The sequence below is a fragment of the Amblyomma maculatum genome, chromosome 1 (assembly GCF_055883805.1).
Source record: "Amblyomma maculatum isolate TAMU_Amacu chromosome 1, ASM5588380v1, whole genome shotgun sequence".
Lineage (NCBI taxonomy): Eukaryota > Metazoa > Arthropoda > Arachnida > Ixodida > Ixodidae > Amblyomma > Amblyomma maculatum.
Genome location: NC_139344.1, coordinates 283,703,698 through 283,721,897, shown reverse-complemented (window position 1 = coordinate 283,721,897; position 18,200 = coordinate 283,703,698).

Genomic DNA, 18,200 nt, shown 5'->3' with positions numbered 1-18,200 from the left:
GCTTCGGCCGCTTCGGCTGGTTTCGACTTGTTTCGGTTTCGGAAGTTGCCGACTTCAACGGCTTTGCTGTTCGCCTAACAGCGGCAAGCACGATGTCAAGTGTCTACGCACTAACGCTACATGTTTGTCGTGTATGCGCGCCTGTAGTTTGCGCATTCAGAAATGTGGCGGTGCTAGCGAAAGCTAGCGGTGGCGGAAAAGACCACCGTGAGTTTCGCTTCTTTTTTTGCGATGCTGGAAAAACTATGCGTGCTTGTCATGTACATACGTCGGGTTGACAGATAAGAAATGCGTTGCGGTGGTTCAGCAAATCGGAGCTTTGGCCCAATGCATCGCCAAGTTCCTTGCGAAAATTCCTGATCATAAACAGCGACAGTGGCCATTGTTTTAGTTGTGTGTTTATATTGGAAGATCAAGTGATTTGTTTGGAAACAGACGCCGAATCCTGCTCGCACACTGTTCCACTGGTCACCCGCGAGCGATACTTTCTTTTGTGATGTGTGCATCACTACTATCAGTGTTCAACTCTTGAATGGTGATGAAATTTTAATGGCTCTAGCTTATAGCAAAAGCAAAAACAGTTGTGTGAAAGAATGGCGCCTGCAGTCAGGCAAGATATGCGACATGCAAAAATAGCTTACCGGTCAAGCTTCAAGCGAAGACAGTGTGGGGTGTTTACGTGGGGATCCGGTAAAAACGTCCCCGGAAAAAATGTCCCTATTGGCGAAGTAGGAAAAAATGTCCCCGAACGGGGCTGGAGTCTTGCGCTATAGGACGTAGACTACGTTTCTCCGTGGCGAACTGCAATGATGAATGATGCATGTAAACTTTATTACAGCGGTTTCACCTGTCGACTTGGAATTGACCGCGAATATCGAATTGATGCGGGCATTCATGACAAAAAAAATTATGGCAGCGGTAATACAGTGACAGTGACATGCTTTAATTTACGCAGTTCTTGTAAACATTTCGGGCCCCCAGAGGACGCAGGTTCCATATGATGATTACATTTAACTTAAAGCCGAGAAAGAATGGCATAACATTTGTTCGTTTTTTTCATGTGTGTTCCAGAATAAATATTTTTTAGGGCCGATTTTGGCCTTGGGGACGTTTTTTCCTAGTTGCCGCTTCTTCAGGGGACGTTTCTTCCGGAGACGTTTTTCCGGGGACGTTTTTACCTACACCTGTTTGCGTGCACGTTACTTCAATTAAGCACTAATGAAACTGACCATACAAATATTTCAACTTGTCTCTGTGGCCTACAGCATACATGCAGTAAAGAAGCAAAAGCAGCCAAGCTGCTTGTTCCATGCAGCATAAATAATTATGCACTGCTGTTGGAAACTGCACAGCATATATTGGTGGACGATCGTTGAACGTGCAGCTTTCTTCAATAGGTTACGCATCTCGCGTGACGCAGCCTACAGTGACACTGAAAAATTTGCCATCTAAAAGACATTTCCTTGCAATATTATGCTGCAGCATATATGTGTATAGTATGCATAGCTTCGAGATGCAACACATATACTGTTGGTATCGCCCCTCATAAAGTACTAGGATTTTTGCATCTTTTCATCAGTCTAAGATCACCGACTCAATCGTTTCTTTTTCTTTTTTTTTTTTTTTCATTTGACAATGAGACTGACAGCATTTGCAAGTGTCATTATGCAGCAGAAAGCTTCAATTCAGAGTAGTTCAGTTCAGCAAGGGTTTGTTATAGTCTCAGGAAACTTAAAAATGGCGTATAGATGTAGATGTGCAAGTCAAAACTCAAAAGGCTGTAGCAACTTTTTTGCTCGGCATATCCTTGCGCTGAAAAAGAGAGTCAGTCCGGTTGTTTATAATCAGCCAAATGAGTGATGTAGAGAAAGAAGCAGAATTGTTATCATCTTCTCTCCCACCCCATCTGTTAGTGCTGTTCAGTCGTTTGAGAATTGTCTTTCTGTGGTCTTTGCAAGGGATTATGAGTTCGTGAAGTTCAGTACTGGAGTTGGCTTTCACATTTCTGTTATCACACTTACTTTTCCTTCTACAGATGAAACTCCAAGCCAATTCTTCATACAAACTTGTGATGCCTGACGGTGGTAAAGCTGTGCAGTTATAGTGCGTCACCTCCATTCATATGCAAAACACAATATAAGGGTGATTTTGACTGCCAGTTTGACTATCGTATACATGGCAGCGGCAACACATCAACATTGTGCACACAGCATAGTGGCAGATACAATGAACGAAGGGCAGTGCTAGTCAAGGTGTGCAGCAGGAACATCATTTACTAAACTTTAAGTGAACAGTTCTCATTCGACTGAAAAGATTCTGCACAATAAATACCAAAAAAATCCCGATTAGTCGACATATTGGTCATGGCATCACAGTTACATGACCTCGTGTGAGAATTTCAAACATCTCATAGTGAAATAAAGCTAACAAAATAGGGAGGGTGCAAATGAAGCCAATGATCAAGGAAGCTCTTCTAATGAGGACATTTCAGAAAATAGTAGTTTACCAAAATAAATACGTTGATACTAAAGCTCAACCCATGTGTGCCCTCTGCATGCAATGTCTATAGCCATGTAGGGTCAAAGGTGTGTTAGTGGGGCATTTAGGGAATGCTGTTACATTGGTAATAATTTTGAAAAGTAGATAACTTTAAACGAGAAAAATTATATAAAAATTTGCAGAATGAAAATGCAGTTCATGTTTAAGATGCTGTCACGTCTATTATTGAGGTAAACTAGCTGAAGCTCCAAAATTATTTTAACTTTGTGTAGCTACTTTCTCTTCTTATATTTTGCACTGATCATTATAATTAATCTTTGACCTTCTGCATGTTATGCCACTGATGTGCGTTCAATGAATTAAGTTACAATGCTCAAATCTTGTCTTAGTTCATCTTATTTCTTCCGCATTTCTTTCATGCCATGATATATATATTGCGGATACATTTTTGTTTTGTGATATGTTCATGCTGAACTCTGTATTTATTAAAGAATATGTATTCTATTGCCTATATTTTACATTAAATGTAAGCAGCACGCCCATGTAGATATACGAAAGCATTAAACTTGAAATATATATGGCATATATATCAATGATTATTCAGGAATTAACATGTAAATACAATATGGTTCGCCAACCAGATGAAGGAAATTGGTATCAACTGTCTAACTCGGTGATAAACTGTAAAACTATGACACAAACTTTAATTCTCTTAATGATCTTTTCTATTTAACTGTCAAATATGAGGACATACATGCGGATGATACCACTAAATGGCAGAAAGTGAAGTGGAGCTCAAGAGACTTCTGATGCGCGTACAAGAAGAGAGTGAGAAGTTTGGACTTAAACTGAACATTAAAAAGACAAAGATCATGGCGTCTTGCCCCATCAAGTCCTGGAGCATAGAGGGACAAGAAGTGGAAACCATGACAGATGTTCTCTTCTTGGGCTCCAAGGTAACCCCGGAAGGAGACTGCAGTCATGAAATTAGGAGACGCCTACTTCTGGGAAAGAGAGCCATGGCTAGCCTTGACTGCCTAGTAAAGAGCAGAGACATTAGTCTGCCAACTAAGATCCATATAACTCGTGCTATGGTCTTTCCAGTTGTGATGTATGGATGCGAGAGTTGGGCTGTGAAGAAGGCTGACCGCCGAAGAATTGACTCGCTTGAATTGTGGTGCTGGCGGAGAATCTTGAGAGTTCCTTGGACGGCCAGAAGATCAAATCAGTCGATATTGTCGACCATAAACCCTGACTGCTCATTGGAGGTTCAAATTCTAAAGTTAAAGCTCAGCTACTTTGGTCATCTGATGAGAAGAGAGGAGTCGCTCGAGAAAGATTTGATGTTGGGAAAGGTTGAGGGTCACCGGAGAAGGGGTAGGCAGCGAACGCGATGATTAGATGGCATCCTCGAGGCGCTGCAGATGAAGTTATGTGATGCTAGGAAGATAGTGAGAGACCGGAAAGCGTGGCGTGATATGGTTCATAGGGTCAAGAAGAGTCGGACACGACTGAACTGAACTGAACGGATGAGGACATACGTCTATGAATATCTTCCAAACCAACTAGAACATCCAATTGAGAACTATATATATACCATATGAAGTGCCATTTGAAATCCCGGGAACCAATTCAAATTTTCAAAACCACTTTGAATATCCAATAGGGTAGGACATATATGAATTGTAATCCTGTATAATATGGAAAATCCAGTTGGGATTCTAAAGGATCATTATGAACGTGAGAACAATTGGGAGTGCCCATTGCTTGCAAAACCATTTGGGTAATTCCGTTACCTGCCAAATTGGTCGTAATTTTGTGCCCATTTGAGCTCATATATGGCTGTATCTAATTGGGTCAGTGTGGGGCCGAATGGAACCATGTTATAACTGGTTTAATTTTTTACGGGGAGGCTTAGTGAGCCAACTGAACTCGCATGGACCCTGAATGAGCACTGCGAAATCGAATGCTGGTGCTGTACGAGCATCGTGATTTTAAGCGAGCATTACGATGTCTCCTACAACTGAGCGTACGAGCTCTACGAGAGTGCGTACGGCGTCTGCGGGGGTTTTACGTGAACTGTACGAGATCTTCTACAAGCTGCTTGAGCCCTCGTACATCTGTACAAGACATCCTACAATCCTCGTACAACCCTACGAGACATCGTACACGCTCTAGGAGACACCGTAGACGCCCTACGAGACATCGTACAATCCTCGTACAACTCTACGAGACAACGTAGACGCTCTAAGAGACCTCATAGAATTCTTGTACAAATCGCATAGCTCTTAGAAATCTCCCACATTTCTCGTACACATCGTAGCAATCTCGTACATTTCGCATACACTTTTTCAGTAGGGTAGTCAACGTCAAAGGCGAGCTAACCTCGAGCTGTAGCATAAGACACTCTTCACCAGAGGAGGCAGAGATGGCGGCTATTGCCCTGGCAATCACAAATCCATCCAGCAGAATAATCCTCACAGATTCTAAAACAGCAATCAAAGCCTATGACAACGGTAAGGTGTCCAAAAAGGCCAGCAAAATTCTGCAAGCAGGCAAGGAGAACATAACTAAAGACCTAATTAAAATAATATGGGCACCCGCCCATAGTGGACTCGCAAGGAACGAGATCGCCAACGAGGTCTCCCGAGGACTCACCAACCGGGCCTCCGCGCGGGTAAACTACTCCCTGTCCAAAAATCGAGTCTTAACCACATACAGAGAAATTCTAGAACACTACAGAATGGCCAGGAGAATCCTCCCTCTAACCCATAAATCCCTCACAAAGAAAGAAGTAATCTGGCGAAAACTGCAGACGGGCACCTTCCCAATCCCGTATATCCTACAGAAATGGCATCCTGAGGTGCACTCTTCCAAATGTAAAACCTGTGAAGGCATAGCTACCCTAAATCACATGCTCTGGGCTTGCCCAGCGCTAAACGGGATACATGGAAATAAAGAGTCATAGGATTCCTGCCATCACAGCCAGGAAGAACAAATCCAGAAGCAAGTCATCCGTCAAGCCCAGGCCGCCGCCGGAAGCCAACTGATTCCGGCCGGCGTCTAGGGGGAGATAGACGGTGAAAGGGGGAGCGGTGTCTCACCCGATCATCCATGCTCTCCGACAGGTGCAAATAAAGTGCTTTCTCTCTCGCTCACTGCTTTTTGCAAGTGATCACGCATACGCCGCGCGTAGTCGGCTATTGCAGTTTTGCCTGACGAAGCATCCTGCCTTTTGGTCAAAATGGTGTCAGTTGGCGTATTTAATTCCCTCCCGAACATCAGGAAGGCAGGCGTGAAGCCTGTGGAGCGATTCTCGCTTGTTCGCTGTGCAAAGGTGATCGCGTCGAGGTGCTCAGCCCAGTCGTCGTCCGTCCGAGCGTATGCCCCGAGTAGTGGTTTTCACATCGCGACTGCGGCGTTCGGTCACGTTTGACCGGATGATAACACGTCGTTGGCTGCTGCCGTATGCATATGGCGGCACACGTATCACGAAAAACTTTCGCCGTGAAGTACTAGGCGTTGTCAGTGATCAGCGTCTCCGGAAACCCGTAGCGGCAGAACAATCCTGAGAGCTTCGTCAAGATCTCTTTCGTTGTGGCGTTTCGCAGCGGATAGAGTTCAGCGATTTCGCTGAAGTGACATGTCACCACAAACACATATGTGTGCCCTCCTTTGCTGCGCGGCAGCGGTCCGGTCAGCTCGCACGCCACAGTTTCCCATGGCTTCGTGCTCACGATCGGTTGGAGCAGGCCAGGCGGTTTTCCACCTCGCGGCTTCCTTTCTTGGCAGACGTGGCAGGTCCGTACGTATTTACATACATCAGCCTTCGTTCCTGGCCAGGTAGCGAACCGGCATAGTTTCTTCCATGTCTTTGGCGCACTTCTGTGACCGTCTGCGTCGTGGTAGTGCTGTAAAGGAGCATACCTCAGTTGGCTGGGGATCACGGCTTTGAAGCACTCGTTTGAGTCTTCTTTGCCAGGCACGTATTTCAGCAAAGCTCCATCAGCGTCAAACAGGAAGCTCTTCATCTCACTCGCAGAAATACCAGCTGCACTAGAGCTCGCGCATACCGCGCTCTCCACGGATTTCAGGCGCTCTTCGACCACAGGCGTCGATTGGTCCGTCTCTTCACGCAGACTGGCGACCATCTCAGGACATATGAGTCTTCCTGTTGAGCTTTGATAAGCTCTTCCCGGCTGAATGCAATCTCAATCGGCGTTTCGCTGTCACGATATGCGCGTGCTCCGGAGGCAGGAATTTGTCCTTTCGGCCCTCCTTTCCCGACGAGCGGGGAAGTTGCCGCGCCTCCTATCCCGCGGCTGGGGACGGGTCATTCACTGGGGCGCGCGACAGCGCCTGCAACCACGTCTGTGGGTCCGTTCTGGTAGCGCACCTCGAAATCGAAGCGTTGTAGCGTCAGTGCCCAGCGCGCGAGCCTCCCGATCGGCTCGCGTAAGCGGGTCAGCCATGCCAAGGCCATGTGATCGGTTTCGACCGTGAAACTTATTCCTTCAACATACATTTCGAACTTTCGAAGGGCGAAAATGATTGCGAGGCATTCCTTCTCCGTCACTGAGTAGTTGCGCTCCGCCGGCGACAGTGCGCGGCTGGCGAACGCCACAGGGCGCAGTTTGTCGTCCTCCTTTTGTAGAAGCATTGCGCCCGCTTCGAAATCATAGGCATCTGTCTGGATCAAAAAGGGCCTATTTAGGTCGGGGAGTTTCAGTGAAGCGGTGGGTTTCGACGATGGCTTGGGAGAGCTGACAAAAACTCGACTGCTGTTCCTCGCCCCATTCCCACGGGGCTGCCTTCCTTAACAATTTTGTTACAGTGGTTTGCAGGCGGATGCAGTTGGGAATGAATTGTCGATAGTAGCCCACCATGCCGAGAAAACGGCGCACGGCCTTTACATCGTTCGGCACCGGTAATTCCATGATATCGCGAAGTTTTTTAGGGTCCGGGGCAACTTGTCCTCGCTGAACGCGGTAGCCGAGCAAACTGACTTCAGCTCTGCACAGCTGTGCCTTAGCGAGGTTCAGCGTGAGACTCTGATGTTCTGAGTTTTCCCAGAACGTCTCGGAGGTGATCGAGGTGTTCCTCGAGTGTGTGAAAGTAGATGACGATGTCGTCCAGGTAGGCGAGGGCGTGATGCCATTTGGCGTCTCCGAGTACACGGTCGATCAGCCGCTGAAAGGTGCTCGGACTTCCGGACAGACCGAAGGTCATCCTAACAAATTCGTAAAGAACCCTGTGACAGGTGAACGCTGTTTTGCACTCATCGCCTGGTCGCATCTCTACTTGGAGATAGCCTTTGCTAGCGTCCAGAGTAAAAAAATACCGCGCTCCGCCGAGGTTCGAAACAATGTCGTCCATGCTCGGGAAGGGGTATGCATCATTTTGTGCGATCGCATTCAGTCCCCTGTGGTCGACGCATAGTCGTGAGCTACCGTCCTTTTTGGGGACAAGCACAACTGGGAATCCCCAGGGGCTTGATGAGCGGCGAACAATGCCCGCATCGATTAATTCTTGCAGCGCCGCGTCAATCGCCTGCCTTTTGGCAGGGCTGACCGGTCTCGGGTTGGCTTTCCAAGGCTGCTGTCTCCTGTCTCGATGCGGTGCTATACAAGCTTGGTACAGCCGGGGCGGTCCGTGAACATCTCTTCGAAGTTCCTAACAACGAAAAGATGCGGCCGCGCTCATGGTCTGTCAGGTTGTCGGCGTTTGCCAGCAGACCCTGTAAACGCTCTTCCGCGCCCACGCGCAAGGCATGGGGACGGGCCGCAGCTGCTGTATTCAGCGGCTGAGAGGGAGCGCCGCTTCCTCGGGCGGTATTCCTCCTTTCCACCTCGGAAGCTGTCCTTTCGGCCATCTCGGTCGGTGCTGTGGCGAACGGCTTGAGTGCGCGAACGGGCTTTCCCGATAGCCACCGTTGCCGATATCTACCACGATTCCTGTACGGGACAAGAAATCTCGACCGAGAATAACTGGTACCGCGAGTTCAGGCCGATCAAGGAAATGCTGTCGCCGAGCGCGCTGACTCCAAAGCGCGACGGGGCGCACATCACCGCAGTAGCATACTTCTCCGCTCGCCAACTGAAGGGGCAGTCTGCGCTTTCGCTCATATTTAAAATAGTTTAAGGCGCAAAAAACACAGACACAAAGGTAAGTGGCAGGACAAAGCGCCAACTCCCAACTGATTTTATTGCATGCAAGAAAACGTACTTAAATAGTTTTGTAGTCACATGCGTAGGTGTCACCTAAAGCTCAGGAACGACCTGATAAGGCGCGCTCCAGGAATATCTTTTCACAGTTATATAAAACAATTGATGTTTTGCTTACGCACATGTCGCCTTTCTTTTTGATATAAAACGCTTCTATCAATTCCCTGGCATTCTTATTTTTGCTTTTGCCCAGAATGCGCACATCAGTGAAGCATGGCTCACAACTGCGGGACGGGCATTCATTAATGTGCTTAGTTATATGGGTGCCTTCCTTGTTCTGTTGTACGTTTCTCTCATGTTCCCTTGTCCGCTCATTCAGGCACCTGCCTGTCTGACCTATGTAGGAGTGGCCGCAAGACAGGGGGATTTCATATACAACCCCTTCAGCACATTTCATGAACGGTCTCCTGTGGTTCGTTCCGCAGCCTCGTTCCTTGGTATTTTCTTTATCGTTACGGGAGCAAAGACCACCTAGCTTTCTCAATGCAGAAAAGGTGAGCCGCACACCATGGCGGCTGGCAACTTTTTTCAAATTATGGGCCACACGATGCACGTATGGCACCACCACTGGTCTTACCTCATCTCGAGGGACCTCCGGCCTAGCTCTACCAGTACCCTTCTTTGTCTTGTTTAGGAGACATTCAACCACCGCGGTCACGAGCCAACGGGGGAACCCGGCTGTAAAAAGCCTAGCCAATTGGTGATTAAAACTGTCCCGCATTTTGTGAAGGCATGACTTTTTGAGTGCCGATTCTAGGCAAAGCGAAGCAATCCCGCGTTTCACCAGTTTAGAATGGCAGGAGTCAAAGCTGCTTCTTTGCACGCGGAGAATATGTCCAACAGACCCGATCACCACAGAACTCCAGCTTCAAATCTAAAAACTAATGAATGGTCATGGTCAGGTAGTTCGTGTGTGAATTCCATACCTTTTCCATGCTCTTTAAAGGCAGATAAAACACTGTCCACTGTTTCCTTAAGGTTGTAAAGACCTTCTTTAGTTAAAACAATCATAAAATCATCTACATACCTAAAAACTTTAAAAACCTTGTCAATGGGTAAAACATGCTGCAAAGCTTGGTCAATACGAGATAAAAAGATGTGACATAGCACCGGTGCCACACAGGAGCCAATGCATATGCCAGTCTTCTGCAGAAAAAACTGCTGGTCAAAAGTGATAAAAGTAGATTCCAGGTGAAACTGTAATAAGGTTAAAAAGTCATCTATGGAAATACCAGCGGAGTTCTGAAAAGCAATCGGGTCATTTTCTTCAATGCACTCCCTAACGGCTGAGAACAAGGGGCCATGAGGGACTGAATAGAATAGATCTACAACGTCCACTGAAAAAGCACTTCCAACATCAGGGTTGTTTTCAAAAAGTTCACAAATTTCATTTGACCGTTTCGTTAAAAACGGATCAATGATATGCAGTTTTGACAAGTGCTTAGCCAAATACATGCTAAGATGTTTCTGCTACGTGCCTTTTTCAGTTACAATAGTTCTAAACGGCATGCTTTGCTTGTGTGTTTTGACAGAAAAGAAAACTTTGAGCGCGCTCTTTTTACTATCTCTAATCTGATTGGTAAGGGTGCTCAACCCCAGACGATCACATAAAGCCATCGCAGTCGATTTTACTTTTGTGGATTTTTTAGAAAATGGAACAAAATTCTTTCTAACTGCCTGAGCTGCTCTCTCTGAGAAGTTGTCATCCGAGAGGACCACAAATCCTCCCTCCTTATCGGCTTGTAGTAGACGCAGTTCATTCTGTCTGCAGTACGACACAATGGCTTCCGTCGACATTTTCATGTTTCCTGTGGCGTTCGGATAACCCGACTTTAAAAGGGATTCAACACCCTCCAGCAGGCATTTTTCTCGCTCCTCGAATGTGGCTTTGCTTGAAATTCGTCGGTTGATGGCTAGTAGATTTTGAGACGGCACTTTTGGCTCCACTGCGTACTTCGGTCCCTTTTCCAAAACAGATTTCATCTTCTCTGGCAGATGTACATCCCCCATTATCACCAATCCTTCACCCCCTTTCTTCTTCTTGTCATTTTTTACTTCCCTCAGCAAACAGTTGAGCATGCACGTCCACTGTTGCTCTGTCATCTTTGAGGCCAACTTGGTGATGGACCGAAAGGTGTTCTCAGCGACACATGCAGGACTTTGAGCAAAGCAGGCAACACGCAGAAGGTCATATAAAAGGCGATTCTGGCGCCAAAGCTCAGATCTGAGGATCTTGCTGATTCTCTTTACGTGACCCCAGGAAGGAAGCACAGGGCGGAACATCACACTTACTTCAACAGGGACCAGGCCGTTCTTGATGCAAAAGGCGACTGTCCTAGCACGACAGGTGTTGGCGACGACACATGTGACACAATCATCAATGAGACGTGGTGAAGACACACAAAAGGTGGTGAAGACGCACCCGAATGCCGCTCTGTCGAAGGCGGGAAACGACTTCGTCTCCGATTAGGGAAGTGCTAGCACCAGTGTCAAGCAGTGCTCGGAACGTAGTCCCTGCTATCGCAAGGTATATGAACGGAGCCCTGGTAGTGGTCGGTGTTCCGATCCTGAGCAGTGAGGGTGCCACAATTGCAGCTCCGTAGCTCAGATCAGCTTCGGCCGCCGGCGTTGCTACCGGCGGCCTACCTCGTTTCCCTGACTTGCAAGGCATGCACCGGCGGCCTACCTCATTTCCCTGACTTGCAGGGCATGCACGAGCCAAGTGACTAACTTGGCCACAAGAGAAGCATGGCCCGGGATTCCGGGCTCTAGGCTGAGGCAGACGAGGGTGCTCTCGCGTACGGCCGCCCGTGAGAGCTTGTTGAACCGGTGCCACCACCATGTTACGCTGCCCGTCCGCACGGGTCACCATCGCTCGATCGTTTGACAGTGTTTGGTAATCTCTGTCGGCCGGTCGGCGTGAGGTTAACCACAGCTTCGATGATCCTCGGCCCGTTTGAGTAGGGATCAAGAGCGCGATCCGAGATTTCCGGGAAAGCGCCATCACCTGAAACACGTGACGTTCGAGCGTTTTCACTCCTTGAACGCGCACTGCCATTCCAGGTGCAGCTGGGCTCCAGACATTCCGATGAGGGTGGCGGCGAGAACTGCAATTGGAAGAATTGGTCGGTAAGCGCGGGCAGCTGAAATTTCAGCTTGTACTCGGCGCGCTTCCACGGCAAGATCATTCCGGTTCCTGCAGCGACTTCCCCGCAGGTAAAAAGCGAAGGTGGGGTAGCACTGTCGGATTACTCATTCCACTTGCTCCGTGTTCGAAGCGTTGGGATCGGCGTAACGTAAAGCTCCCGATGAGCGACTCGTCGGGAGCTTGGGTTCGGAGTTCCAATTCTCGCCGCACTCTCTGCTGGTAGTCTTGAGGAAGGAATTCCTCCCTAAACATACTGCAGAATTCAGCCATGGTGCTCGCTGTGTGACCCACCAAACGGTGCCACTGAGCAGCTTAGTCGACCAGTGCCACTGGTATAACTCTCCGCAGCATGTGGGTCTCGCTGCAGCCGCTGACTTGGCCATACTGGTCTAGCCCCAGGAGAAAGCTGTTGGCGCTCATTTGATCGCCGTCGCCGCTGTACGTTGGGATCGCTGTTCCAATCCGCGGGCTGGGTTGCAAGGACTGCAGCGCTTGCTGGAATGCGCTGGCGAGGACTCCTGCGAGGTTTGCGGCGTTTGCCGTTACCTCGCTCTCGGGTGCCGCGACGAGTGGCGAGACCGTCGGCGGTGTGGGCGCGGCCCCTGTGCTACCGTTAGGCAGCTGCGAGGTCGGACATGGCGTGCCTGGTTCTCATTCCCAACCCGTTCGCGCATAGTGTAGGAGCGCGCCAACTATTGAGGCTGGCATTTCGCGGCGTCTGCCAGAATCTGCCTGCGGGCATCGCGTTTCGCTGACTGCTCCTGACGCGGCGAAGTGTCCCTACTGTTGAGCCGCGCTGGCGGCGAGCGAGCCGTGGGCCGGGCTTTCCCTGTCCCCGGGGCTGAGCTCTGTGAGCCACATCAGATCAGGCACATTACTCTGCTGGTCTGGCATTGTGTCCGGCGGGAGCGAGTAGCTCAAGTGCTTCTGCACGAAGAAGCACGTTGGGGCACCATTTGTGGGGTTTTTTACTAGGCTGTCGAGCCTCGTCTGAGGTCTAGCCCGCAAACTCCGAGCTCCCATGATCGCACACCACGGGCAGCCGTTCTCACGGCCGCAAAGTGGTAATGCAAAGTACGACACAACACAGAACAGGACTTAGCCCAGGACCAGATATTTATTGGGTCTTTCCAAAAACGCTGGTGATGATTGCTTGCGACCTTATCCGTTTGGATGGGTCCTGATAGTTGAAGGGCACGATGGCGACAACAAAGAAGTAGAACGGGAGGTATTTACCTGGCGTCTTTCCGTTGTCGCGGCTCGCTGTCGGCTTTCTCCGGCGGTAGCCGGTTCCCGCCGATCTCGGCGCATCTTGCCCTTTGTCCTTTTCGGCCAATGAGCGTCGCGTCTGCGACGCCTAGCGGTGCGCTCCTGTGCCGGCGAGGGAAGAGGGAAACGGGGCGCTATCGAGCAGCCCGTTTGGGTTACTCATCCTCGGAAGAGAAGGAATACTTTTGTCCCCTTCATCCTCCGCGGCGCGCGGTGTTTCGGAGGGATACGCGGTTCTCCACGATCGCTACAAGTTAACTAATATTGCAAGGTTTAGCAAGGTGGTCAATGACATGAAAATAGCAGTAAGAAATTTTGAACAGCGAAAAAACATACTTGCGTCTTTATCTCAGTATGGTAGCGCCAAATGATATCTAGAGCGGGCAGCTCAAACTGTGGCCACGCTGCTGTTGTGAACTCTCCAACAACCTTCTGAACTTCTTCTCAAAGTGATGAAGCGGCGGTAAAAAAGCCAGAAATGGTCTATTAACTGTTAGTTAGAGCAGAATGCGCCCATGGGAAAAAGTGTCAAGTCAGACTCATGCATACAGAAATTTAGGGGCGGGATGCAGCAGCACCGCTTCTTTAGAGAGACCTCAATCTGCCATGTTTGACAATTTTCCCGCTCCATGAATATCCTAGGTGTTAATAATAAGCTGATCGTAAAATATGCTCGATTTTCGTGCTTAAATAAGGTACCGTCTTTGCCAAAAGTAACCAGGCTGCATGTTTTGCTTCTCGCTTGTATTCTAAAGCCAACATGGCTTCCCAGAGGATCACAACTTGTTAATAAGTGAGGGTCGGAGTTCGCCTTTACTTTGCACAGATTTACAGCTTCAGAAGGGGTACGAATTTTCCATTACCCGACCTAGAAGAGAAACCCGCAGCCTGGTTACTTTTGGCAAACACGGTACGTCTAACAAACCTGGCCGGTGTGATGCATACTGATGAGGGTAAGATATCGTAACACGGAGCCACTAAACCACGCCTTTGCCAGGTTTTCAGCAACTTCACGTACTGCTGTAGCCTGACACCCATGTGATATATACAAGGCTGAAATACAGAGGGAGCATCGAAAATAAGGTAAAATAGGAGGGTCGACAAGCGAAGCAAGTGATAAGAACAAATATAAAGAGTCAATAATCACTGCCATTATAGAAACAGAGGAGTCTATTTGCATCAAGCAAGCACCGTTGCTGGAAAATCCAGAAGGTGCAGAGAAAAACAAAAAGCAGTTTATGTGCAAAAACATTCTCACACGTGCCTTTCCTTCCAATTAATGGGGCACAAGTTGCTATAATTGTAGTAATAGAAGCACTTCTAGAATGATATTCTAATGGCTGCGTTAAAACAATTGGAACACCTACATGAGTTGATATTCATACGATTCACTCATTGACATTTTTATTACTAATTTTGATGAAAAGAGCATTGTGTCCACTGTCTTTCATTAGGACCTTAGTGACCATTTGCTCGTACTGCTATGGGTGAAATCACATATTAAAAGAAACAGCACGTGCATGTTGCAGCGATAATTGAGAAAAACCTTGCTTCTTTCAAACAGGCTGTTTCAGATATGAGCTGGTGTGATGTGCTCACTGTGACAGATGTGGAAACCGCTTATGACACCTTTCTTGACAAATTTAAAGCGATTTACACCGACCGTTTTCCGTACAAGACACCTCGGAAAAGACCCAATGAGTGGATGACGTCACAATTGCTCCAGGAGATACAATCTAAGGAAAAAATGTACCAAGACTTCATTATTAAACTCGAGAACTATTAACAAGTTACAAAGTCTTCATAAATAAGTTTAAAAAGTTAAGGCATGCTGGGGATTCGTGCTACTAAGGCAAATTCGAATCATATGCCACGGTGATTCCCAAAAGTTATAGTACCAGATTAACACCGTTGTTTTACACAGACCGCAGAATACTTCTCCTCGAGAACTACTCATTCAGGGACGGCGTGCAAAAAGGTGGGAACTAGCACAGGTCTTTAATCAATGTTTCGTCACCCGAGAGTACCAAAGCTCATCAAACATGTCACATCATGCTTTCATCAGGGAAAGAAGCAATTCCGTGTATTTCAGTCCAACCACTTGCTCTGAAGTATTCACTGCATTCATGGATATGAAGAACAGCAGATGGCACGATGTGGATGATTTGCAGATTTGGCCTGTGAAGTATGTGTAAGATATTCTAGCTCCAAATTTAGCACATATGTTTAATTATTTTTTTTTAATATGGAGAGTTTCCATGGCGCATGCGAATTGCTACCGTGACAGCTTTGTACAATAAAGGTGATAAGCTTTATGTTTCAAATTGTAGACCGATTTTCGGGCTGCCAATGTTTTCTAAAGGATTCCGAAAAAATATCCACATCCGGATATTTGGATTTTATGACACACAACAAAAAAGTAACAGATTCGCAGTGTGATGGCTAAATTGCCTGTGCCGGAACTTGGTATACGGATTGCGCGGGGCACCGGGAATCAACGACTACTCCACAATTTTGCCTGCTCGTGTCGCGTTTTGTCCAAAAAACCGGATACGAGAAAGAGTCGCTGAACGACACGCTGGAATGCGGGGACGACGTGCAAATAACGGCTACACGTGCTCTGTTGCGAGGATGGCGAGGGTTCCAGCAACGGGAAGAAAGGACCCGAGATGACAATGAAAGCAGCTCAAGGACTGTCGGTGGGGCAGATAGGAACGAGAGACGCGCTAGAGCAGGTCGACCCAGCCTCGTCTCCCGAGGGGCGACTGCCTGAAAATAAGAAGATGGCTCGCTAGTCCTGGCGCTATGGCCATCATCTCCCACCTTAAGCACCGGATCACCGCAGTGGCGTCCAGACGCTGCCTCAAGACCGTTGGGTGAGTGGGAGCATCCAGCTCTGATTAAATCTGTTACTGGCCCTATTTCGTGTGTGATTCCTGCTCTCCACTCCGAAAAGAGCCTTTTAGCCGGGACATCACAGCAGTTTGGTTTTACCAAACATAACTCTACCGAGGCAGCATTATTAAGTCAAAAAGAATACATCTTACAGTGTTTCGAAGAAAAGGAACTTGCCCCTAGTGTTTTTATAGATTTTTCGCAGGCCTTCGACTACATTACCCGTAATATAAGTTTGGCAAAACTGTTCCACTACGGTTTCAGGGAACGTGTTCAGCACTTCTTGCGTCATATTTTTACGGGAAGTATTTGTCAACACTTGCGCTGTGATGGGCAAGACTTGGCGCATAGATTTCAAGGACCGCCGAGCAACCACACTGTCTGCGTCGTCGTCTTCTAGAACAGCCCTTCATCTTTCACTCGCTCCTCGGCCGTCGTCGTCTGCGAGCACACCCCGGTCACGCGTTCCCCGGAAACACTATCCCCCTCGGCAAACGGCAACGTCCCGGTGCGTGTTAGGCGTGAGGTATGTAGTGGGAATAATATGGCTTGAGCCGGGCCACATGCACTATTTCGGAAGTGGGTGTAGCGGACGGTGACTTTGGGCGGAGCGGTGTAATCTGATATGTTAAGTCGGTCACTGGGTCTAATACAAGATAACGACCTGTGTAGTGTGGCAGAAGTTTTTCCGCAAGCGTGTGGTTCGAAACACACGAAGCAGATATTCCCTCCTAGAATGTTTGTAAAAAAAAAACGACCTCTTCGGAAAGCATGTCGGCTGTCACCCCGCCGCTGTTATGCCCGAGCAATCGGCCATAAATCGTTCCAGAAAGTCCGCGCATTCGTCGAGGGCCGCTGGAAAGCTGGCTGTGGTTTTTCGAGAATGCGACAGCGGACGCGTGCTTGTTGACCGGGGACATCAGATGTACACAGAAGCACATATCTTCTCGACGTGGAGAGGCGCGTCATCGACAAGTTGCTTGAAGTCAACCGCTTTTGCCGGCAAACGGAACGGGCGTCTTTTGATCCTCCCCACCATTCCTTCAAACAACGAACCTGGGTGGCGGGGCGAACCGGAGCAGCTGCACGCCATCGTGTTGTGACCGCGCAGCGGGAGATGGCTTCCTTAGCTGTTCTTAGGGAAGCGATTGTGGATTCAAAGACGCTGCTTGTGTCACCCGGTGGTCATTACGGCATACTGACTTGGACCAGGGTGGGGAGATGGGTGCATCTATCGCCTGGCCAGCGCCATTGCAGCAACTCTTACGGCTTGTGGTTGGAACCTTCTCAACTATGTTTCGGGACGGCGGGGCAGACCGCAGCAGCTGCACGCCGTCGTAATGTGACTGCACTGCGGAAGATTGCTTCCTTAATTGCTTCCAGGGAGGTGGTGGTGGATTCATAGAAGCTTCGGCGCGTGTTGCACGATGGTCATTAAGACGTATTGGCTTGAACCAGGGTTTGTGCTGCTCGGGATGAGTGCCACGTCACCTGACCGGCGTCTGTGAAGCAAGACTTACGACTTGTGGCTGTAACAAGCGAGGACATCGGCGCTTCGTAGAGAACCCTAGTGAAAAATGCCGTATCGCGACAAACGGGTTTGAACCTGTCCTGTATTATCCCGTATAAATTTGATACCGGTGTGACCAGTCCTGTATGAAGCTTAATCGGGTTTATACCGGACATGTCATGTCCGGTATGAATCTCAATCCGGATGGTCCAGTCCGGTATAGAGTTAATACAGGGCAGACCATTTCCAGTATGCATCTTATACATGACATCCCAGTCCGCTATGGATATGAAACAGGGCGGACCAGTCCTGACCAGTCATAGAAGCTTCGGCGCGTGTTGCACGATGGTCATTAAGACGTATTGGCTTGAACCAGGGTTTGTGCCGCTCGGGATGAGTGCCACGTGACCTGACCGGCGTCTGTGAAGCAAGACTTACGACTTGTGGCTGTAGCCCTGTATACATGGACTCGACAGCACCGGGTCGGGTAAGCGTCGAGTAAGCGAGGTCACCATTACTCGACCCGATTGGTGTCTACAAGAACTCGCTTTCTAGCGAGTAAGTATCGCAGCGGCGCGTAGCGTCGAGATTTGTAGTTATTGTGCAAGTTTCTTACTCGTATTTGATTCCGTTGCCTTTTACTATCGAGAGCTTC